The sequence below is a fragment of the Canis lupus genome, chromosome 20 (genome assembly GCF_003254725.2).
Source record: "Canis lupus dingo isolate Sandy chromosome 20, ASM325472v2, whole genome shotgun sequence".
In the NCBI taxonomy this organism is placed as follows: Eukaryota; Metazoa; Chordata; class Mammalia; order Carnivora; family Canidae; genus Canis; species Canis lupus.
Window position 1 is genome coordinate 13914632 of NC_064262.1, and position 20689 is coordinate 13935320.

At 37.4% G+C, this 20689-nt stretch overlaps 1 long non-coding RNA gene across 2 annotated transcripts in view; it reads right to left on the reverse strand.

Moving 5' to 3' along the window:
* LOC112662716 (uncharacterized) overlaps positions 1-20677 on the reverse strand; it is a 95277-nt gene extending 74600 nt beyond the window's left edge. For both annotated transcript variants that reach the window (XR_007404349.1, XR_007404348.1), the window contains exon 1: positions 20545-20677. This is a non-coding gene — a long non-coding RNA (uncharacterized LOC112662716). The remainder of the gene's footprint in view (positions 1-20544) is intronic.
* Between the last annotated feature and the right edge of the window lie 12 nt (positions 20678-20689).

A 20689-nucleotide genomic window follows, 5' to 3' on the forward strand; every position in this document is an offset into this window, starting at 1 on the left:
CTGTGATCAAGGTATCAGCTGGGTTGCATTCTCTTCCGGAGGTTGGAGTGGAGAAGAATCTGCTTTAAGCTCTCTCAGGTTATTGGCAAAAATATTTGTATTTATTTATGTTTGCAGCTATAGTTCTGGGATCTTCAGTAGTTTTGTTGGCTTTCAGACAGAGGCTGCCTTCAGGTCCTAGAGGCCTCCCTCAGTTTCTTGCCACGTGGCTTTCTCCATATGCAATTTTCAACCTCTCACTTCTCTGAGACCCGTAATATGGAGATAGACTCCAGAGAAAGACTGCTAAGAGTCTTATACAATATAATCGTGAAGGTGACCTATTCTGCTGTATTGTATTGGTTAGAACAAGTCATAGGTGCAACCCTACACACGTTCAAGAGAAGATTACAGAAAGGTGTGAAGACCAGAGAGCAGAGACCAGTGGGCACGGGAAGATAGATGCTCAAGGCAGGCCAGAATAGATCTTATTCAATTTTCTATTCTCGTTGCCTGGTTCACAGTGACTAGTGGAGAAAATAAACATGATTAGGCATCTCTACTGACTGGATGTGAAGAGTGATGGAGTAAGTATGTAAGGTTGAAACTTCAGGGAGGATTCTTAGGTTTCTAGCCAGGGTTCACTGAAAACTGGTGAGAAATGTTGAAGGTTAAGGGGATAATAGGTTAACTTTGAGACATGATCCAGGTGAAGAAATCCTATATAGCAGTTCCTAAACTTCAATAGGATATGGATCACTCAGGGATCTTAGTGAAATGATTCTGATTTAGCACATGGGGCCTGAGACCTGTAGCTCTAAGAAGGTCCCAGGTGATCTTGATGGAGTCCAAGGACCACACTTTGAGTAGCAAGGTTCAAGAGCAAAGGACTTGTAATGTTTTCGTTTCTTCAAATATTTTGTTTTGAAAACTACCTTCTTGTACATTTGTGAATTGGCATCTAGTATTTTTCATTTTGTTTAAAACAAAGAATATAATTTCTGTCACTATGAATGTTTTAAAAGAAAATGTTACATATCTCTTTTAAATGTCTTGTACCCCAGACCTATAAACCATAGTGATTTGATCATCAGTATCTATTTAATAATATACTTGAAAAAAAATAATATACTTGAATAAGTTATTCTTACACAATGAAAAAATATACATTCTTACTTTTTCTCATTGAACTCACATTTCCATTCTATTTTCCCACAGAATTTTATCCTAAAGTGATACATTTTTCTTTTGGAAGCTTTATTGATCTATTTACTTAGCAACTGCACAAATGTGCATATAAATTCAAATTTTAAAAAGATTAGAATTTTTTGTGTCTATAAAGTCTAAATGTTAAAAATCTCTTCTGTATTAAACTATTTGTTACAAGTAGTAGACAATTGATCACACAATACACATAGTATACATTTCAATAAACACTAGATAGAATTGTATTGGAAATGCATCTTTTAATGAGATAATTGGGGCTGACTTTCTTTTTTAATTAGCTCAGATATTGAGAATAAGAATGTTAGAATGTCAGAATGAGACATGATGCAACATCAGTTCATTGTCACTTCTCTGTTTTTTTTTAATATGGCACTGTTACTCAATGCTATGAACACCTTAAAGATATATGCCAAGAATCGTATAATCTATCATCAAACTCACTTTCAATGATGTGTTAGTGGACATGTTCATTAAATTCTCCTTCAAATTTATTGAAAGCAAAGAATTGGAAACAACCTGATTAATCTTATGATAGTAAGAATCATAGGTGAGAGCTGTGTCTTTTTTTTTTTTTTTTTTTTTTTTTTTTGTAAAAAGGGAGAAAATCGGGTGGGCGGAGATGGAAAGGCAATTGGCACAATACTGACTATTATACTTTCTTAGGAGATAAGTTTCAGGAAAAAGCATTCCCTTGAAAATGTTCATGACCACATAGCCTTTGGAAAATCCATGCATAGGAGGGTACAAGTTGTCTAGTTTGAAGAGTTGCAGTAGAGAAACCAGAAATGGGTAGAGCTCGGGAGAGAAGCTGGACTTAAAGCAAAATGAGGGGGGCATACAGAGAGAAATCCATGCACATGAAACCTGCATTGCACAGACATCATTAATTCAGAATTTTAGGAGTAGTCTGGATCAAAGAAGATTTTGTCCTATGCATAGAAAGTAAGAAAAGTGGCTAGTAAACCCAGAGGCCAAATAGCCTTATAGGGAAACTGGAAAAAAAAGTACCTTCAGGGCAGCCCGGGTGGCTCAGCAGTTTAGCGTCGCCTTCAGCCAGCCCAGGGCGTGATCCTGAAGACCCAGGATCGAGTCCACGTCGGGCTCCCTGCGTGGAGCCTGCTTCTCCCTCTGCCTGTGTCTCTGCCTCTCTCTCTCTCTCTCTCTCTCTCTCTCTCTGTCTCTCATGAATAAATAAATAAAAATCTTAAAAAAAAAAAAAGTACCTTCAAATCCTCTAGGATGTACTAAACCCATGTGTACAGAAGTAATGATGGGTAGATTGGTATGTGATTCTAAACCACCCTTATCTATTTTTTAGAGTTAGCCCTCTGCTCAGTAATGTTTTATCAGCTTTATTCTAGTTACTCTGTGTACACAGTGTGTCCGAGTTAATGAAACCTCACTACTAGAAAGAAAGGAAGAAAAGAAGGAAAGGAGAAAGGAAGGAGAAGAGGGAGGGAGGAAGAAAGGCAAGAACAAAGCAAGGAAGGGGAAAAGAAATTTAACTTGTTTTTTTCAGGCAATCTGCATATCATTATTCTGCTATCTCAAATGTCTCAGTCTAGGTGACTTTAGAAAATTCTTTCAACATCAGGTATTTTGATTCTATGAATCAGTCACATTTTAAAGATACACATATATATGTATAAAATAGAGTGATTCACACTTTATCTTTTTGCTTTTTTTTTTTTAACAGATCCTTGGGAAGGCCTAGTCAGATATGCTTAATTTATTTTCATAGGGAGGCAAGGTGTGAGAGAGAGGGTGAGAACTTCTATTATCAAAGAGGTGCTGGAACTTATTTGCAACTTTATCAAATGATTGGTAAGGAACTGTTGTAATCCAAGGCTGGAAATGCCTGCCTTAGCAGAACAAGTGCAAGGAAGACAATTAGAGGGTTAGAAGCTACATTCTAAAGCTAAATCAATATTCTCAGAAAGAATGTATTACCTGTCTGTGGCATCCTCAGATCTGGGTTGTGCGTACCTCTGTCATTTCTTTATGCCCTTTGCTTTCCAGGCTATAGGACTTTGCCTGCCCTGTTGGCATCTACTATGATCAAATACCTTGTGACATTTAAGTTTAAGCAGCAAGATATTCCTAAGAACAACTGTGGTTCAGTATTTTCCATAGGACTAATAATAATCTGCTGTCTTAACAACTATAAAGAGCAACTGATGCCTCATGGAAAATGTGGACAGGATTGGATTTTCTTAGTACAGATCACAAGGTTAGAAGAGGCCTTTCTTTGTTCCTATAAATTCATCCAGCTTTGTTCCCCTCTTCATCCCCTTATCATGTGAGAAAGTTGAAGGAGGCATAATAAAGGTTCTAGGTTCTTGCCTACACATTTGCTACATCTCCTCCCCCCACTTCTGTCCTATTTCTCACTTCTGACCTAATATTCAAGTGCACACTTACCAGTTAAGTAGGTTAGAGGAGATGCTGACACTCCAAAGTAGCAAGTCAGCAGGGAGAATAATCTAGGATCAAAACTCCACTTTGCTGCAGATCTTAAGTTTAGAAAGGCAGAGCTGTTTTTGCTACATCTTTTATCTTTTCTTCATCTGCCAAAGTGTGCTTGGCATTTCATAGGGGCTTAATTCTTAAAATTGGATGCAAAATTTTGCATGTTTGTGAATTCTTTTCCATAGCTTTCATCAGAGCCTTGAAAAGATGAATTTCTCCCTAAAGGTAAAGAACCACTAATATGATGGGATCATTTTTCTCCAAGGCATTAAATGAATTGTAGAGTTGCCCTAGTGAAGTAGAATTCATGGCACCTCTCACTTCCCAATCTTTGGAGACCTGGGAACTTCAGCTATATAAATACCAACGTTTGCCCTCTGATGTATATTTTCTTAGAGCAACTTTTCTCCCTAGCTCCAGAAAATCTCAATTGCTTTTTTCATCAAAAATACAGTAGAGATCATGAAAACACTTTTTCAAGATCTGCTATGCAACTGGAAAATCCTGTCCGTATAATCTGATAGAAATTAACTAATGCATAATCACCACCATTTCCCCAAACATTTATTGGGTCTTCACTTTGTGTCAGGTACCATTCTAATCACATCATGAGCATTATTTTGTTTAATCTTCATAGTAACCTTTTTAGCTATGCCTTATTGTTATTTCCATTTTGGATACTGTCATTATGGATAAGGAAACTGTGACACAGAGAGGTTAAAGACCTTGTTTATAGTCCTATAGCTAATGCATGATGAAACCCAAATTCATACCCATACAACCTGTTTGTGGAAGCTGCGCTCTAATTTATCAAGCTGTTCCTGTCAATTAGGTGACATCTATAATAGTGTGATCAATCCACCAGACAAATGGGAAAACATAGAGAATTAATCAGAAGGCCGGTATTGGAGAGGAAGCATTGGGTTGGGGTTCTGGGAATCTGTTTCTTAATATCCCCTTGGTCATCAACTTCTGGAGTATTAGTAGTACAGTTACTTAATATTTCTGTGCTTTTTTACCTAAAATGGAAAGTTACTATTTAACATTTTCATTTATCATCAAAGTTAAAACAATAGATATATATAACCTTGATAAAGGAAATCATAATGATAACAATAAGACATCTATAGATTCAGATTAAAGGCCTCAATGCAGAAAGACCCCAGATTTTTGTCAAATACCCCCAGAGCATGGTTCTTATGGTCTGGAAGTGAATTCTAATCTTTTCTCCAGACTCCTCCCATTTCTCTTTCTCAATGTCTTGAATGCTCTTTTCCTTTTCTCCTCATTCCATTCTCCCTCTCCGTCTCTCCTCACCCTCCCTTTTCCCCTTCCTTTCTTTTCCTGCCCTGCTCTCCCGTCTTGGATTACAAAGACAGCACTGTGCCTGGGAGAGTGCTGAAGGGGTGCAGGGAGAGATGAAAATGAGGCCAAATAAGTTTTAACAAACTCTGTCTCTTTTTGCAGCTGCTGTTTGGAAAGCAGGCTTCCTGCCATTCTCGAGCTGAACCTGCCAAATGCCTTATCCTGGGCTGAGCCCCAGGACCTCAGCCACAGACTACTGTCTATGGCATTTCCAAATGCAGTCCCTCAGCTGGGCTGCAGGCAATAAATATCTCTTTCTGTAATAGGGAAATAGGTCCATGAAATCTGCCCGTTCATCCTTAGAGCCTCCACTCAGCCACATCTTTATTTTCACCCAAATTGCATTATTGCTTTTTAAGATAGAATCTGGAGACATTTATCAAGTGCTTGTGTGCCAAAGTTCTGGGTATTAGAATATTCTCAAATTCTCCAAGGGAGAAATCAATAGAAAATTGTAGCCAGAGGACTGATTAGCAAGATAATATGGAAGATATTTTTCTTTCCTAGAGACTGTAGCCAGCTCAAATCACATCATTTAAAATTTCTTAGCCCCTTGCTATTAAAATGTAATTTGGGTCTTAAGGTTTGAAATGTTAGATTTATTTTCCTAACATTAAAGAATAGAACTGGGAGCATTACATAGTGCTAATTTAATGTGGCAGATAAACCAAATAATAATATCAATTGTTATTATTTACACATACATGTTTTGTGAGTCAGAAAATGCATGGAATTTCTCTTTATATCATCTCATTTAATGTCTGAAACAGCTTTGTAAAAAAAGATATTGTTAGCGGACTTTTACAAATAAAGAAAATGAAACTGAGTTAGGCCATAGATTTTTCTTCTTAATACTTTAAATGCTAAATTTACATGCTTAAAGTAGACATTCTCATACACTGTTGGTAGGAGTGTAAAGGTAGCATAAGTTTGCAATATATGTCAAAATTAATTACAAGCATAATATAACCTTTTTCAAAAAAAGAATGTACAGCTATACTTTTGTGTGAGAGGGAATATATGTATACACGTGGTCAAAACTTATATCCATTTTTTATTTGGGCAAAAGTTATAGAAGGATATACATGGTTAACTCTAAGGAATGATACTGGAGGATTGTGGAGAGAAAGAGGCCTTTTGTTTATAACTTTATGACCATCTGAACTTTTTTTTAATATAATAGCTATTCTAACAGGTGTGAGGTGATATTTCCTATGGCTTTTTAAAAAATTTTGATTTATTATGTTTTGCCAAGATAATATATCACCTTTATATAATAACAAAATAGTTTAAAATGAAATGAAAATGAGCATAGTCCAGCAATTATATTTTTAGTAATTTATAATAAGGGAATTACTAGGCAATTATACAAAAATATGGAAAGAAAGGTATTTATTGCACTGTCATTAGAAGTACTTAAATAGTATCAGATGTTCAATTATATAAAGTATGATATGTTCATGCAATAGAATACCATAAAGTGATTTTTTAAAGATTTTATTCAGTTATTCATGAGAGACACACACAGAGAGAGAGGCAGAGACACAGGCAGAGGGAGAAGCAGGCTCCATGCAGGGAGCCCAATGTGGGACTCGATCCCGGGACTCCAAGATCATGCCTTGGGCCGAAGGCAGGAGCTAAACCACTGAGCCACTCAGGGATCCCATAAAATGATTTTTTTTTTAAGTGAACAGATATGTGAATATCAACATCAAACTCTATCCAGCTAATGCCCACCAGGCACCCGCCTGCAGTTGAACAAGTTGAAATTGTTCCTCATTTCAGGGAGGGAGAACCTCACCATGGGAAATGGTGAGGCACCTCAAAAGTTGTTAGAAATCACTTATGAGGGGACACCTGGGTGGCTTAGTGGTTAAGCATCTGCCTTTGGCTCCGGCCATGATCCCAGGGTCCTGAGATTAAGTCCCACATCAAGCTCCCCACAGGGAGTCTGCTTCTCCCTCTGCGTGTGTCTCTGCCTCTCTGTGTGTCTCTCATGAATAAATAATAAAATCTTTTTTTTTTTTAAAGAAATGATTTATAGGGGAGTTGGCTTGTGTCAGGTGGTTTTGGGGAGGGTTTAAGGAAGCAGGGCTTTGCTCTGGTTTGAATGCTATCAAGCAGTGGAACAATTCCATGAAGGTGTATCTTAATAAATCTTTTCTAGAAGGAAGACAGATAAGCAAGGTTAAATCTATAATTGATAAAGAAGCAGCAGTCACTGATATTAGTCAGGAAAAGGGAATGTCTGGTTATTTTTGTGGTGTCTTGGACAATGTTCATGTTTTTGTTTGTGTTTAAGCATGAGGACAGGTAGTCTTGTCTCTGTCCTGATCCATCATGGTCACAGAATGGTTTTGTCTGATGTTGATGTTCAATAAAATTGTTTATATTTCACAGAGAACATCAAGTTATAGCTGACAGTACTCAGCCAGCTGTCAAATGTCACAGGCTTCTTTTCTCTTTCTCAAAAGATTTATATAGTATATTCAGAAAAAAAAATTAAAAGCATGTTACAGGACAGTACTCTCATTTAAAAAATATCAGAAGTATGTTTAGACATAGAAAAAAGATTGGAGGAATCAACAGTGATTTCATTAAAGAAGGTTAGATTATGAAAGTTTTTTTGGTGTTTTTTTTTGTTTTTTTCTTACTTTCTGCATATCTTTTGTTTAAAATTTAAAAAAATAATGAGCATATATTATTTTTAATACCACAAAAAGGCAATTAAAATACTTCTAAATTGAAAATACTACTGGGATATCTATCCAAGTAGCATGTGTTTGTTTCTCTCCACCCAGAACTTACATGAGGAATGTATTCTTTTTTCCATGCTGGCTTTCTCCCATGAAAGAATTTAGAGATAAAGCCACATCTTTGATGTTAAACATATGGTGGCCACAAATTGAGTTGTACTTTGTCATTAGAGGAATAGGGAAGGAGAGGTAATTTGAGTTTCAATAAACAAGGCAGTCTAACCCTCTTCCGTCCCTACTTCCTTTTCCTTCAGGATAAAGAGCTATATACCTGTATGAGCTACTTTGAGCACATATAATGGGATGGTTCTAGCCCATGGTCTCAACTTAATTCTTGACAGCCCTTTAGTTCTGAAAATTATCCTGGTTTGGATCACAGTTTACATAGTCACCTGAGGAAAAGCTCTCTAGAGGAAAGATGAGTAATTCAACAAATGTGGAGGAGGTTCAGTTGGAAGGAAGAGAATAATTGGGCAGATAGTGTTATCTGTGCAGAAGCCTGTGGTGAGTGGGAGTAGGGCACATTTGAGGAACTGAAAGGCCACTGTGGCTGGAGCTCAAGAGAGCTAGGGAAAATGTGGTTAAAGATAAAGTTGGGAAGATTTGAGAGCTCAGTACATGGGGCTTGTCAACCTGGTTAAGGAATCTGGACTGTATCTTGAAAGCTATGGAAAGCCACTGACTTGTTTTAAGCAGGGTATGGCATGATTAGCCTAGTATTTAAAAAGGAATCCTTTATCAATAGCGAGAAGAGGGCTTAGTAGGGCTAAGAGTTGGTTCATGATGGCTGGTTAGAAGGTTGTTGCTAAAAGCCAAGGAAGAAGTGATACTGCCTTGCACTATTGTACTGGTAGTGGAGATGATGATAAAGAGACCAAATGGAGAGATATACAAGAATTAACATAGCATTCTTTTAAAAACTATAAACTGCATTTATTACTCTGAGACCTAGACAAACAATATACATACAAATGCAACCAGGGGCAAATAATGAGAATGGCTTATGGGAATCTCAACCTTGGATTCAGCAAAATTGACAGGTTGATTGCATTATCGTTTTATCCACCAAAACTGCTCCTCCTTTCTGCACCTATGTAAGACATCACTATTTCACTTTCTCCTACTGAGTGCTGACAGAGTAAAGAACCATTTCCAAATCAATATTCCAGGAAACCTCTAAGAATTATTCAGGATTATTATACATTAAAATATTTTTCTGCCATCTTCCTTATTTAGGAGAGAAATTATTGCATCGACGCTCTTGCTGATAAGCAAATCCCCTACTCCTTTATCTTTCTTCCTGAACTAGGCCATCTGAGCATCTGGATGACAGAGTTGGAAGATCTCTGTAGATACTGCATTATTTGGATGCAAGTGGGTCTACACTTATCTTATAAAATTAAAATGAGATCAACCAAGGGGGATAGTAAGCATTCATTTTAGATTGAGGACATGTTTACCATTATAATGCACCTTCAGATTTGGCATGTGCCTTGCAGGGAAATCTGATGTTCTTAAATCTTTTTTTCTGCTTAAAAAGATATATTGACTAGGAGAAAAATGGAGTAGGTGAAGCACCCTACATTTAGAGCGTGCTTGTGACTGTCTTATATGCTAATAGGCAAAGTGGGTGGAATGGAATTACTCTTAAGTAAGTAAAAAATTTAACATTCAATTATCTTTAAAAATGGGCTTAATTTGGAGAGTTTCATATAACATATTGTTGGTCAAATCTCATTTAAAAAAAAAACAACAACCTTCCTTTGCTAATGCAAGGCAGAAGAGTTTTTGTGCACTAAATAAATAGACCAAGGTCTTACTGAGGAGGGTCAGAAGTCTAGGATTCTTATATTTTGGAGAAAGTGATTTAATTTTTCCAGGTTAGGGGATCCCTGGGTGGCTCAGCGGTTTAACGCCTGCTTTTGGCCCAGGGCGTGATCCTAGAGTCCCGGGATCGAGTCCCACGTCGGGCTCCCGGCATGGAGCCTGCTTGTCCCCCTTCCTATGTCTCTGCCTCTCTCTCTCTGTCCATCATAAATAAATAAATTAATTAAAAAAATTTTTCCCAGGTTGGTTTGATTTTTTTTTTTTTTGAGAAAATAGTAATAGTATCAGCCAGCCAGAGTCTTGACGATGACCCAGGAGGGGTACAGAGAATTTTGCAAATGCTCAACTCTGTTCCAAGAGGAAAAAAGCCCCTTCCCATCCACTGCACCCACTGAAAGGGACAACTATCTTAGGACTCTTGTTTCTTACAGAAATTGTTTCAGACATCTCCCTTTTTTTTCAGACTGTCTTTCCTTTGTTATTTGATTTCCTCTGATTGTACCACTGCAGGGGAAATACTTTGTGTAGCAGAGGGAGGAGAAGCAAGGACTCTGAAGTCACATAGACCTCCCAGCAAATTTATAAATGCTACTATTTATGAACAGTGTGATCTTGACTATTTCACTGAACCCCTTGAGTCTTTTTTTTTCATGTGAAAATGGGGATAGCAATAGTTTGAGCATTAAATGAAATTGTGCATGTGAAGTGGTAAGCACCAAATTGTATTAGCAGTTGTTATTATGGTTATGTTTATTAATATTATTTTTATAATCATTATTTTTAAACTAGGCTCCACACCCAGCATGGAGCCCCAGTGCAGGGCTTGAACTCATGACCCTGAGATCAAGACCTGAGCTGAGATCAAAAGTTGGACACAACCGACTGAGTGACCTAGGTGCCCTGCTGTTATTGTTTTAATCTCTAGGGGTTTGGTCCAGCCTGAGGGCCTCATGCACATGCCAACTTCCACAGTGTCAGTGGTCCCACTGGGTACTATGGCATTGGAGGTGACAGTGGAGGAGGTGGTGGTGATTGGAAGGGAGTGAGGCTGGGAGAGAAAGGCATGGTAGGGGTAGGCTATGAGAACACCTGGAATCAGAAGGCAACCCCATAGTTGAAACTATGATTACTTCATCCCCCCCATCAGAAGGGTTTCTTATTCAAAGTGCAGTGTAAGTGCACTAAGATAAGAACTAATAATATGAAATTCTCTTGTAATGCCTAATCATGCTTGAAACCTACTCTGACAAAGAGCTTTTGCCCTTGGCATTTAGAATAGTCAAAGGTTTTAATATTAAGAACAACCATTTTGAACAATAGTTCTTGAGCCATTTGAAAAGGAATGTTGCAAATAGCCTGTCTAGTCAGAATGCAAGAAGTGATTTCCCTTAACCATTGAGAATGTTAACTCACTGACCTGCCCATAGAGCAGCTGGCATAGCACTTATCTCCACATGCCTGATTAGACAATTGTAGTTATTTTGTTTCTGTCAAATACACCTGTATCCTTAGTAAACACCCTGACTTATGTATATAGGGGCTCAAAATAGAACTAACTTAAAATTAGGATAGAACTATTTAGGATTCTAGATGTATATAGAAAAATTAATCATTTTAGGCCTATTATTGTCATAAAATAACCACTTTAAGGCCCTATTTGTCATGGTGTTGCATGGAGCTGTATTTAATAGGCACAACCCCTGATTTAAAAGAAGTTATTACGTTCTTGCCAGGACAGTTGGAATAGTTTTAGGAGCCAGAGAGCCAGCCTTTAAATCCTGGCTCTGCCATTTACTAGCTTTCTTATCTTGACAAAATCACTTTATCTTCTTGTGCCTCTCTGGCAATTATAAAGGTACTACCTCACAGGGATATTTTGAAGATTGAATGAGTTAATAAGTGTATATGGTTTGCCCCAGATGGAGCCAGAAAGGGGAAGGATGCACTGTCTATAGAGAGTTTGGAAAGAATAATGAAACCAACTAAAAGTCTCGATACTTTTTATTTTCGTATGCCTATAGTTCTAAACAATATTAGTCCTGGAGCTGACTGTTCCTCCTACCTTCACCCTTGATTATACCACTGGGGAACAATATTAAGAGCACAGCTTGGCACAGAGAACTCGCAAAGCATTGTCACTTGCTATTATTTTTCCTTGAAGTTCCAGCTCTCATTACCTGCTCAGAATCCTTCACTGGCTCCCCATTGCCTAGAGAAATGTGGTTGAGATTCAGCCTGCCACTCAAGGCCCTCCTTATCTGATTCGGGCATATTGTTTTCCCAATTGTATATCCATTAGACACTTTGCTTTCACTCAGAGGAAAACCAACAGAATTGTTTTTCCCTAAAAGCCTCAAGGTATATGCACAGAGCATATTCTCTCTCCTCTTTTCAGACCAAAGACCTTTCTGTAAGACCTCACCCAAAGGATATCAATTCAATTTCTTCCACCAAAGTCATTGCTCTTGCTTAGAACTCTCTGAATGTTTCATGTCTTTTTTTAAAAAATGTTTTTCTGAGGGTTTTCTTTTCTTTCTTTCCACCTCGTTACATCAGTACTTTCTCCCACTGCACTCTAAATTCCCTGGAATAGAATATAAGTCAAATTGACCTTTCATTTCCCACAATGCCTTGTACAGCACTTTATTCCTTCTGAATATTAATAAAGACATATTGAATAAACTAAGTCTAGGAACTACTGTAGAGTGAAATCCAAAGCCAGTTTTTCTAAGGAGAAGAAACTCATGGTCATCACTCAACAGAAACACAGTACTTGGCAATTAGCCACACTATTTTTTTAGGCTCTTTCTGGAGATTTACAAATCTGCTAACATGAGATAACTCTATAATTTGATATATGAAAACTTGGTGAAAGATGGTCATTCAAGTTATAAATATTGAGTGCTCATTGTATGGATAGCAAGCATGGACTAGACATGGCCTGAAAGGTAGAAGACATTGTCCTTGCCCCTGGGCAGCTTACAATCTGGTTGGTGAGGAAAAAAAGGTTATGCTAGAAACTAGGTAACACTTATAAAGCAATGTGTAAACATGTGTATGTGGGTATATTTGCTGTATTTGGAGTTGCTGAGGAAATGTCTACATATTTGTGGAGTAAAGAAGTTACCTGAAAGGTTAGTGTCATTCAGCATCCTTTTGGAAGGAGGGTAGGGAGATCACATGCTGGCTATTGTTTGTCTACCCTTCTGGATCTACTTTTCACCCTTGTTCACCTTGCTCTGTGCCCTGGAGGCTGACCTTGATGGAAGGTGTAGACACTCTACCATCTTCTCAGCTTCCCTCCTGCTCAACCAATGAAAGTACTGGCAGGAGATTGAAAGGCTCAAAGAGCTGAGGAGGGTGAGGTTGGGATGCATATAGGTCCCTGGTTCTTGCCTTTCTCCAGAAGGTCCATATCCTGCCAGGCAGCTCACTCTCAATACATAGGCGTTAGCTACCCTTTCTCAGGTTCCTGCAACTGCTCCCTCTCCCTCACCCCCTTGAGGGCTAGAAGGGGAGAGTAACTCTTTGCTATTGTAGTCCCAGGATGCTTCACAATCCCTCAATGGTGAATTTACCCTAATTCTGCCTAGACCTTGTAAATTGTCCTCCTAGTTGACTCCTCAATTACCCAATGTGAATGGGCTCTCTATTTCTAGCCAAAATCCTGACTAATACAAGTGAGGAGGCTAATGCAGCAGTTCGGTTCCAAAGCACCTATTGAATAAACCTTTATATGTGTGGTCTGTTCTAAGCATTGGAAACAAAATGACATTGAAACGAAGTCTCTGCCATTAAGGGACTTCTAATCTAGCAGGGGAGACAAAGGTACAGAATGATTTAAAATTATGAATTGTGTTAGAAGAATGTATTATAACAGGGTAACAGTGGGGGAGGCTTTGATGAAAGAGATGAATGAAGAAAGCTAAAACCAGCTGTCTGACATGTAATCACAAAAAATATGTTTAGAGTCTTTAGAACTGTAAAGATTAATAGCTGTTTATTTGGACCAATGCCTTTACTTTACAGAAGAGGGATTAGAGAGCCCGTTGAATTAAAATTACCTGTCCCCACTACTGAGTAGTGAAAAACTGGAGTAAGTCCCAAGTATTTGTACTGCTAGTCCCCTGTCTTTTCTCTCTTCTCTTCTAGACTGTAGAAAGTACCAGTTCTAACTTCCACCTATGTCCCCCCTGCCTCTGCTTGGCTGCTTCCCCCAAACCATTTTTCATTTTAAAGCACTTGAGTACTTGGAGCAAGGAGAGTGAACTTATTGATTTCAATATTCTCATTGTCACAGTCAGAGGGAAAGGTGAAGAGGGCTGAGACATATGGAGGTGAAGTGTGTGGTTAAGGACAGACCACCAATACTAATCCACCCGCCACCAGAAGCAATCTGAATGTCGGCAGGCTTTGAAGTGTTTCCAAGCCTCCTCCCTGTGCTTGTAAGCTTACTGGATGCTCGAGCAGACTGGGCACTAATAAATATCCTGTGTGGGGCTGATTCATCCTGTCTTCTATCAGCATCAGAGACAGACTGAAGTGCAGGGTAAAATTTTCCACTAGGTATTATAGGTGATAGGAAAAGAATCTTCTTTGTATAAAATGACTTTGAATGTTACAACTTAATTTGCTTGGGAGTGAAAGATGAGTGTTACTCATACAAGTAACTGAATGACTTGGGATTAAATCACATTGACTTCCATTTATGGAGTGATTGTTATATGGCACACACTGTACTGAGGGCATGTGTTAATTAATTTAATTCTGTGAAGTAGACATTACCTTGATTCTTATGATTATTAATATTACTATTATTTCCACTTTACAGATGAAGAAACAGAGGTACATAGAGGGGAAGTAACTGGACCAAGTTTACATATCTTGTAAATGATGGGGCAGAGCTGTAACCTGGGTACCTGATACCAAAGCCGATCTTGCCCATGATGTTAAGATGTTTATATATAAATAGTCATCCAGAAGTTAGTGTGATTTGTATTTGCTTTTCTTTGGTTTCCTCTTATTTTCTGGGGTTTCTCCATTTCCAGACAAGAAGATAAGGGAGTTAGGGGTAGATGTATAACTTCTGGGAGCAGGACCTTCAGCCTAGCACCTCATGAGCTTTTAAGCATCAAATCTTACCTGAGTGAGTATCACAAATCTGACTCAAGAAAGGAGTACCATGAATGGTGTGTGACTCAATATGGAGTCTACAGGGATGCCAGAGAATTGAGGTAACAATGTCTAGTTCTTTAATGAACTCTATGGCACAGTGGAACTTTCCTTTATGCTCAGGTGACCAACTGTCCTGACACTGCAATAGAATGGGACATGGGACTTTTTATGCTAAAATTGGGAAAGGTATCAAGATGGTTCCAGACTTATAATGGTTCAACTTACAATTTTAAGACTTTACCATGGTGCAAAAGTGATATGGAGTCAGTAGAAACCATATTTCGAATTTGATCTTCTCCTTGGCTAGTGATATGTGGTATGATACTCTTCTATGATGATGAGTGGCTATGGTGAGCCACAGCTCCCTGTCAGCTACGTGATCATGAAGGTAGATGACTGTTATCTGTATAACCATTCTGTACCTATCTAACCCGTCTAGATTTCATTTTCAGTACAGTATTCACTAAATTACATGAAATATTAAATTCTCATTATAAAGTATGCTTTATTTTAGTTGATTTTGCATCGCTGTAGGCTGATGGAAGTGTTCTAACCATGTTTTAAGGTAGCCTAGACTAAGCTGTGGTGCTCGGTAGGTTACGTGTATTAAATGCATTTTCAACTTATGATATTTTCAATTTATGATGGGTTTATCAGGACATAACCCCTCATAAGTTGAGGAAGATTTGTAGAGGGATGAATTGAACACCCTACTTTGCATATTTTTGGGCTCAGTTGAAGATTACTTCTTTCCCAGACCGTGAAACCAACTTTACCTAAATCAGTGTTTCTTAACACATAGTGTACTGACAACCTGCATCTGAGCCACATGGCACCCTTGTTAAAAATGCTAATTCCCTACGTCACTCCAAACCTATGGAAGTGTGCTATGTGAGCAGAGAAAGGTTAGAACTCAGGGAACCTGCTCATTTAAAGCAAGCCTGCCAAATAATTATTATGGCTACAAATGTTCCCAAAGTACTGACTTAGTCTATGTGGAAATGAATAAATAACAATTTTATAGGTTAGGGGCTCTGGATGTATCATTCTCACTGCTATTCTTTTTTTTTTTTTTTTTTTTTTTAGTTTTTATTTAAATTCCAGTTAGTTAACATACAGTGTAATAGTAGTTCTGGGTGCGCAATTTAGTGATTCAATACTTAACAAAGAACACCTGGTGCTCATCACAACAAGTGCACCCCATGAGGTATTTAACGCATCCCCCAATCCACCTCCTCTCGCTGCTACTCTTGTTCTGATTTGGGGCCTCAGTTCTAGTCAGTAGGATCTTGCTCTGTTTTTCCATCTCTATTTGGACGACAACTTCAAGAACTGTGTATCTAGTCCTCTCCATCATAGGGGCTGCCTTGAAACCTGATTCAGCTCCCATTTCCTATAAGACCAATGGCTCACCCTGCCCTCCTGTTCTCCTGGAACTTAATTTCTCTCCTGAAGTTCCATTACCTGCAGAACTCCAGGCAATCAATGCCACTCCAGCTTTCCAATGTCACATTCATTTCTTTTAATCAAAGCCAAGATTGAGAAGTAAAGCAATTATTTCCTTAGTTCTCACAAGAAATTGTCTGTTGTATGGTTAATAGCTTGAAACATTTACATTGGCTTCAAAAACTGACTGCTCTGGAACCTGTACCTACCTATGCAAAAACACATATATGTTTATTTTAACAGTGAATTTGATCACAGTTAATGCATAAGTAGGATTCAGGGCATCCAAGTATTTTCAATCAACTAGCAGCCTTCTAGTTCTAGCAGCCCTTACATTTGCCCAGAGAACACTTATTCAAGCATCTGTTGTCCTCTGAAGTCTTCCCTGACTTACCAGGTAGAACTGATTTTTTCCTCTTCTGGGTCCTGCTCTACAATGACAGACTTCTACAACATCATCTATAGTAGGGGCTGTTGACAGTGTATCCTTTGTCCTTTTGTCTACTTCAACGTCTATTTGCAGCTGAGGGGGGAAGTTACCCTCACACATCAGTGGCTTCCTACCTCAAGAGCCTGCATATCTCTGCTTATCTTTTTAAGGGTACTTTCTAGCTGATAGTCCAGAAGGAAGAGGATGTGATTAGACCAGTGACGAAGAGCATGATGGAAGACTTGGTTTACCCACCCTTACCAGATCAGTTCTGAGGTATGCTGTTCATGGTTCCTGACTAGGTCCTGTGGAGTTGAGCCCCAGTTGCTCACATGATAATCTGCTCTTTTGTGATTCTAGGATCATCTTCCAAATAAATTACATGTTACCCATGACTTTGTAATAGGGTCTGCTTTTGGAGAAATCCAAATTAAGCCACCAAATTTTACATATGATTAGATGTAAATATTTAGATGTCTGTCTTCTCCTCTCAAACTAAAAGCTTCTTTACAGAAGGGATTATGTCTTCACGTCTTTGTATTCTAAGATATAGCCTGACATCCAGTAAGCACTCAGTCAAAATTTATGTATGAAACAATGAGTTTATCTACATTTTGGTGACATAATAATGTTTCTGAGGTACTATAAAACTTAAAGTATGTCCAAAAGCAGCCATTGTAGTCCTATAGGAATTTTAATGTAGTATCATTCTTTAAAAAAAATGTACTGGGATTCTGCAGATATATTAATATTACTCTCTTAGTGGATTAACCACAATATCCAATTCCTGTTATTAAAGCAGATAAGAAAAAAAAAGAGAAAAAAAATAAAGCAGATAAGATAGAATATATTATACATTTCTAATTCTTTATTTTCTCCCGTCTAAACCATGATAAAATCTGCATCTCCATGGCATTTAATAAATATGAAGCCTATATTGAAAGCAAGTCTTTTATCTGTAAATGATGATAGTAAGGATGAGTGATATGGGACAACTGCTAATAAGTTAAAGACTTTCTTTTTAATGTCTTACTTAAATATGTTTTTTAAAAATGTATTAGACTCTGAGAAAAATTCAAATTAGTTTATCCTCAAGGGACTAGAGTCTTTAAATATCTTCAAGTGGAGGAAAAACTCACTCTGGCTATTGTGTCATTTAGTTAATATTTTCAGAACGCTGGAAATTCTTGAGCAATATTATTAAACCAATAATTTATTCTAATTTTCATCTGGAATCAGTAAGACATTTATCATCAGTGAGCTCTTCCTCCATCATTTAATTTTTTTCATCAAAGTTATGCACATTGAGTTGCTTCAGCAGTGAAAACACACAAAGCCTGCAGAATTATGACAATGTCACTTTGCTTCTAGTAAAAGTACTAGAAAGGACTGAAAGGAAACAATATGAACTATAATAAAGAAAGATGCACTGATTGACCAGGAACAAATTCTGATGAATAACTGTGGATAAAAATGTGATAATTTCCTATTTATCAGCCTTGCTTTACACCAAAGTAAGTGATATTAATTCATAAGAACAACGAAAAGACTGAGTGAATGAGAGTTTTTAAATAATTTATATCAGGAACATTGCTGTCATGAGATATTATTTTTAATAACTCAGTCTAACAATCACATATTATTGGACTTTTGGGTACCCCATTTTTAATTAAAATATATAATGAGTCAAATATGGAAAAACTTGATAGCCTTACTATAGCTCAGGATCTAATCATAAAAGACTTTTTAGGAAGAATATAAATGTTGACATGGGACTTTTCACTCAACAATAAAAAATAGCAAGAAGCCTATTATTTTTATATAAGATCCCAAAAAGGCTAGAATTACAATTACATAATCAGATTTTTAAAAATTAGCTATTAAAGAATGTTATGGTAGATATTTATTGTAGCAATTTGATAACCTTAACATTGCTTCTTCCTATATTGTAAGCTTTTCAAAAGTAAAACTTTTACAATTCCCTTGGTGAATGTGCATAGTAGAATTTCAATTATTTGTTGAACAGATATTTTCCCTTTAAATATTAAAAAAATATATCTTAAAAGGAACTGTTGAAATCCTTGTGAAAGGACAAAAAAATAGAAGTAGGACATTGTGATTTATTTTAAAAATTCTAACAAAGCATCTTATAAAACAAACATATGTCATAGATGTTTGGTTTTTCCCCAAGAAAAATAGATTGTTCTATACTAACAAATGGTAAAGCTAAAACAACTGAAGACACCATATTCCAAAAATCTAGATTTCTCAATAGTTGTAAAGGCAAAATAATAAAAATATTTATTTTCAAAAAATTAATTATTATTCTCATTGTAAAGAACTATAATCTTCATTCTTGCAAAGCAAGTTCCTGAAAAGCTTAAGTCGTGTAAGGCTTTGATCTCTATCTTAATCTTCAACCAGGGTGCAATACCAAGAAACGCTTCTCCAGTGATAACTCAATTACTCTACTGTGTAGCTAGCTAGAAAGTCTTAGTGTACATTTAGCCTGTGAATTGAGATTCTTGCATGAGGAAAAAACGTTGGCAGCTGTGAGGGAGACTGGTTTCTAAACCTGTATAATCAAATAATATTTTGTGAGCGTTTTGAGGTTTTTAACTGGAGTTCCCTTTAAAGGCACCCTTTCATTGTCCATTTTCTCAAACAAATTGTTCTTGTCTCATTGAATCTTGAGTATTCATTGTTGCAGGTAAGGGAGAAATACACCAGAAAAGCAGAGAAAGTACCCTGAGTACCAAAAACTAAGGCTTTTGAGTTGTAAGAACCTGGGATTAGTTTCAAAACTTGAAGTTCTGAAGGATTCAGGGTGTAAAATTTATGCAAAAAACAATAGATTAGATGAAGTGAAATACATTATGCTCCCCAGCATACTTAGCTTGAGGGTAAGATTACTACAGTATGAGTTGGGCTCTCTGGGATAACTAAATTTGAGCAAAGCAATTGATTTTACATAATATCCTTGTGAAAAATGTCTGCCATATTGTAGTGATTTATGGAGATTTGAGAGTTGAATGGTGTTATCAGATCAACTTCGAGCCAGGTTGCCAGTGGCATTCTATGAGGCTTTGCTTTGTTCAAAATTTTAATAATTCATGTAACATATAGAAAGTTTGCTGATCAGGTCTGTGGGATGCCTGAATTTAGGAGAGGGTAGAAATCTTATTAGAAACCACATGGAAGGTTTAAAGAAAACCAGCCAGATAGGCAAACTGGGCCAGTTTATTAAGATATAAATATACAAAGATAAATGTAAAGATCTGTGTTTAGAATTCTAAAAAAGTCTGCACAGATGAGGGGCTGGCAAGGCCTACCTGAAAAAAAAAAATGGTTCTGTGAACAAGACCTGAGGCTGAGTTAATTTCATGCACAAAATGAACGGTGACATTTTTGTCAGAAAAGATGCTTCATTGGTTTATATTCAAGGGATTGGGAAGGAACTCACTGTACTTTGCTCTGGTCAAACCATATCTGGAAGAGTGCGTTCAATTCTGACTTTTTTCTTCTGCATTGGATATCAATAAATCATAGGACATCTAGGGTATGTGGCTAGGATTTTATATTCAGCAAAAACGTTTCTGAATTCCTCCTATGTGCCAGACACTGATCTAGGTACTAGGATATAGTCACAAACAGGAGTTAAACATGGTGGAGCTTCGGGAAAGGGGATAATTAATCTGGAGATTATATGGGGCTCCATGCTAGCGGACATCTGTTGAACAGCTGACATGTGAAAAAGAATTAGCCTGATACTATGTGGCTCCAGGGGTATTAGGCAGAAGTTATAAGGATGCAGATTTCAGTTGTAGCATCTGTTCACAAGTGGAGTGTGTGGCCTTAGGTGGAGAGTACCTTGTCATTTTCCAGCAGAGGCAGAAGTGCATCTGTCAGGGTGAATGATGTAATGCAGAAAACACTTAGCACAGTACCCTGGCACTTCACAGGTGCTCAGTCAATGGAACAAAATGGCTGTACAGGGTTTTTCTTATCTCTTTTA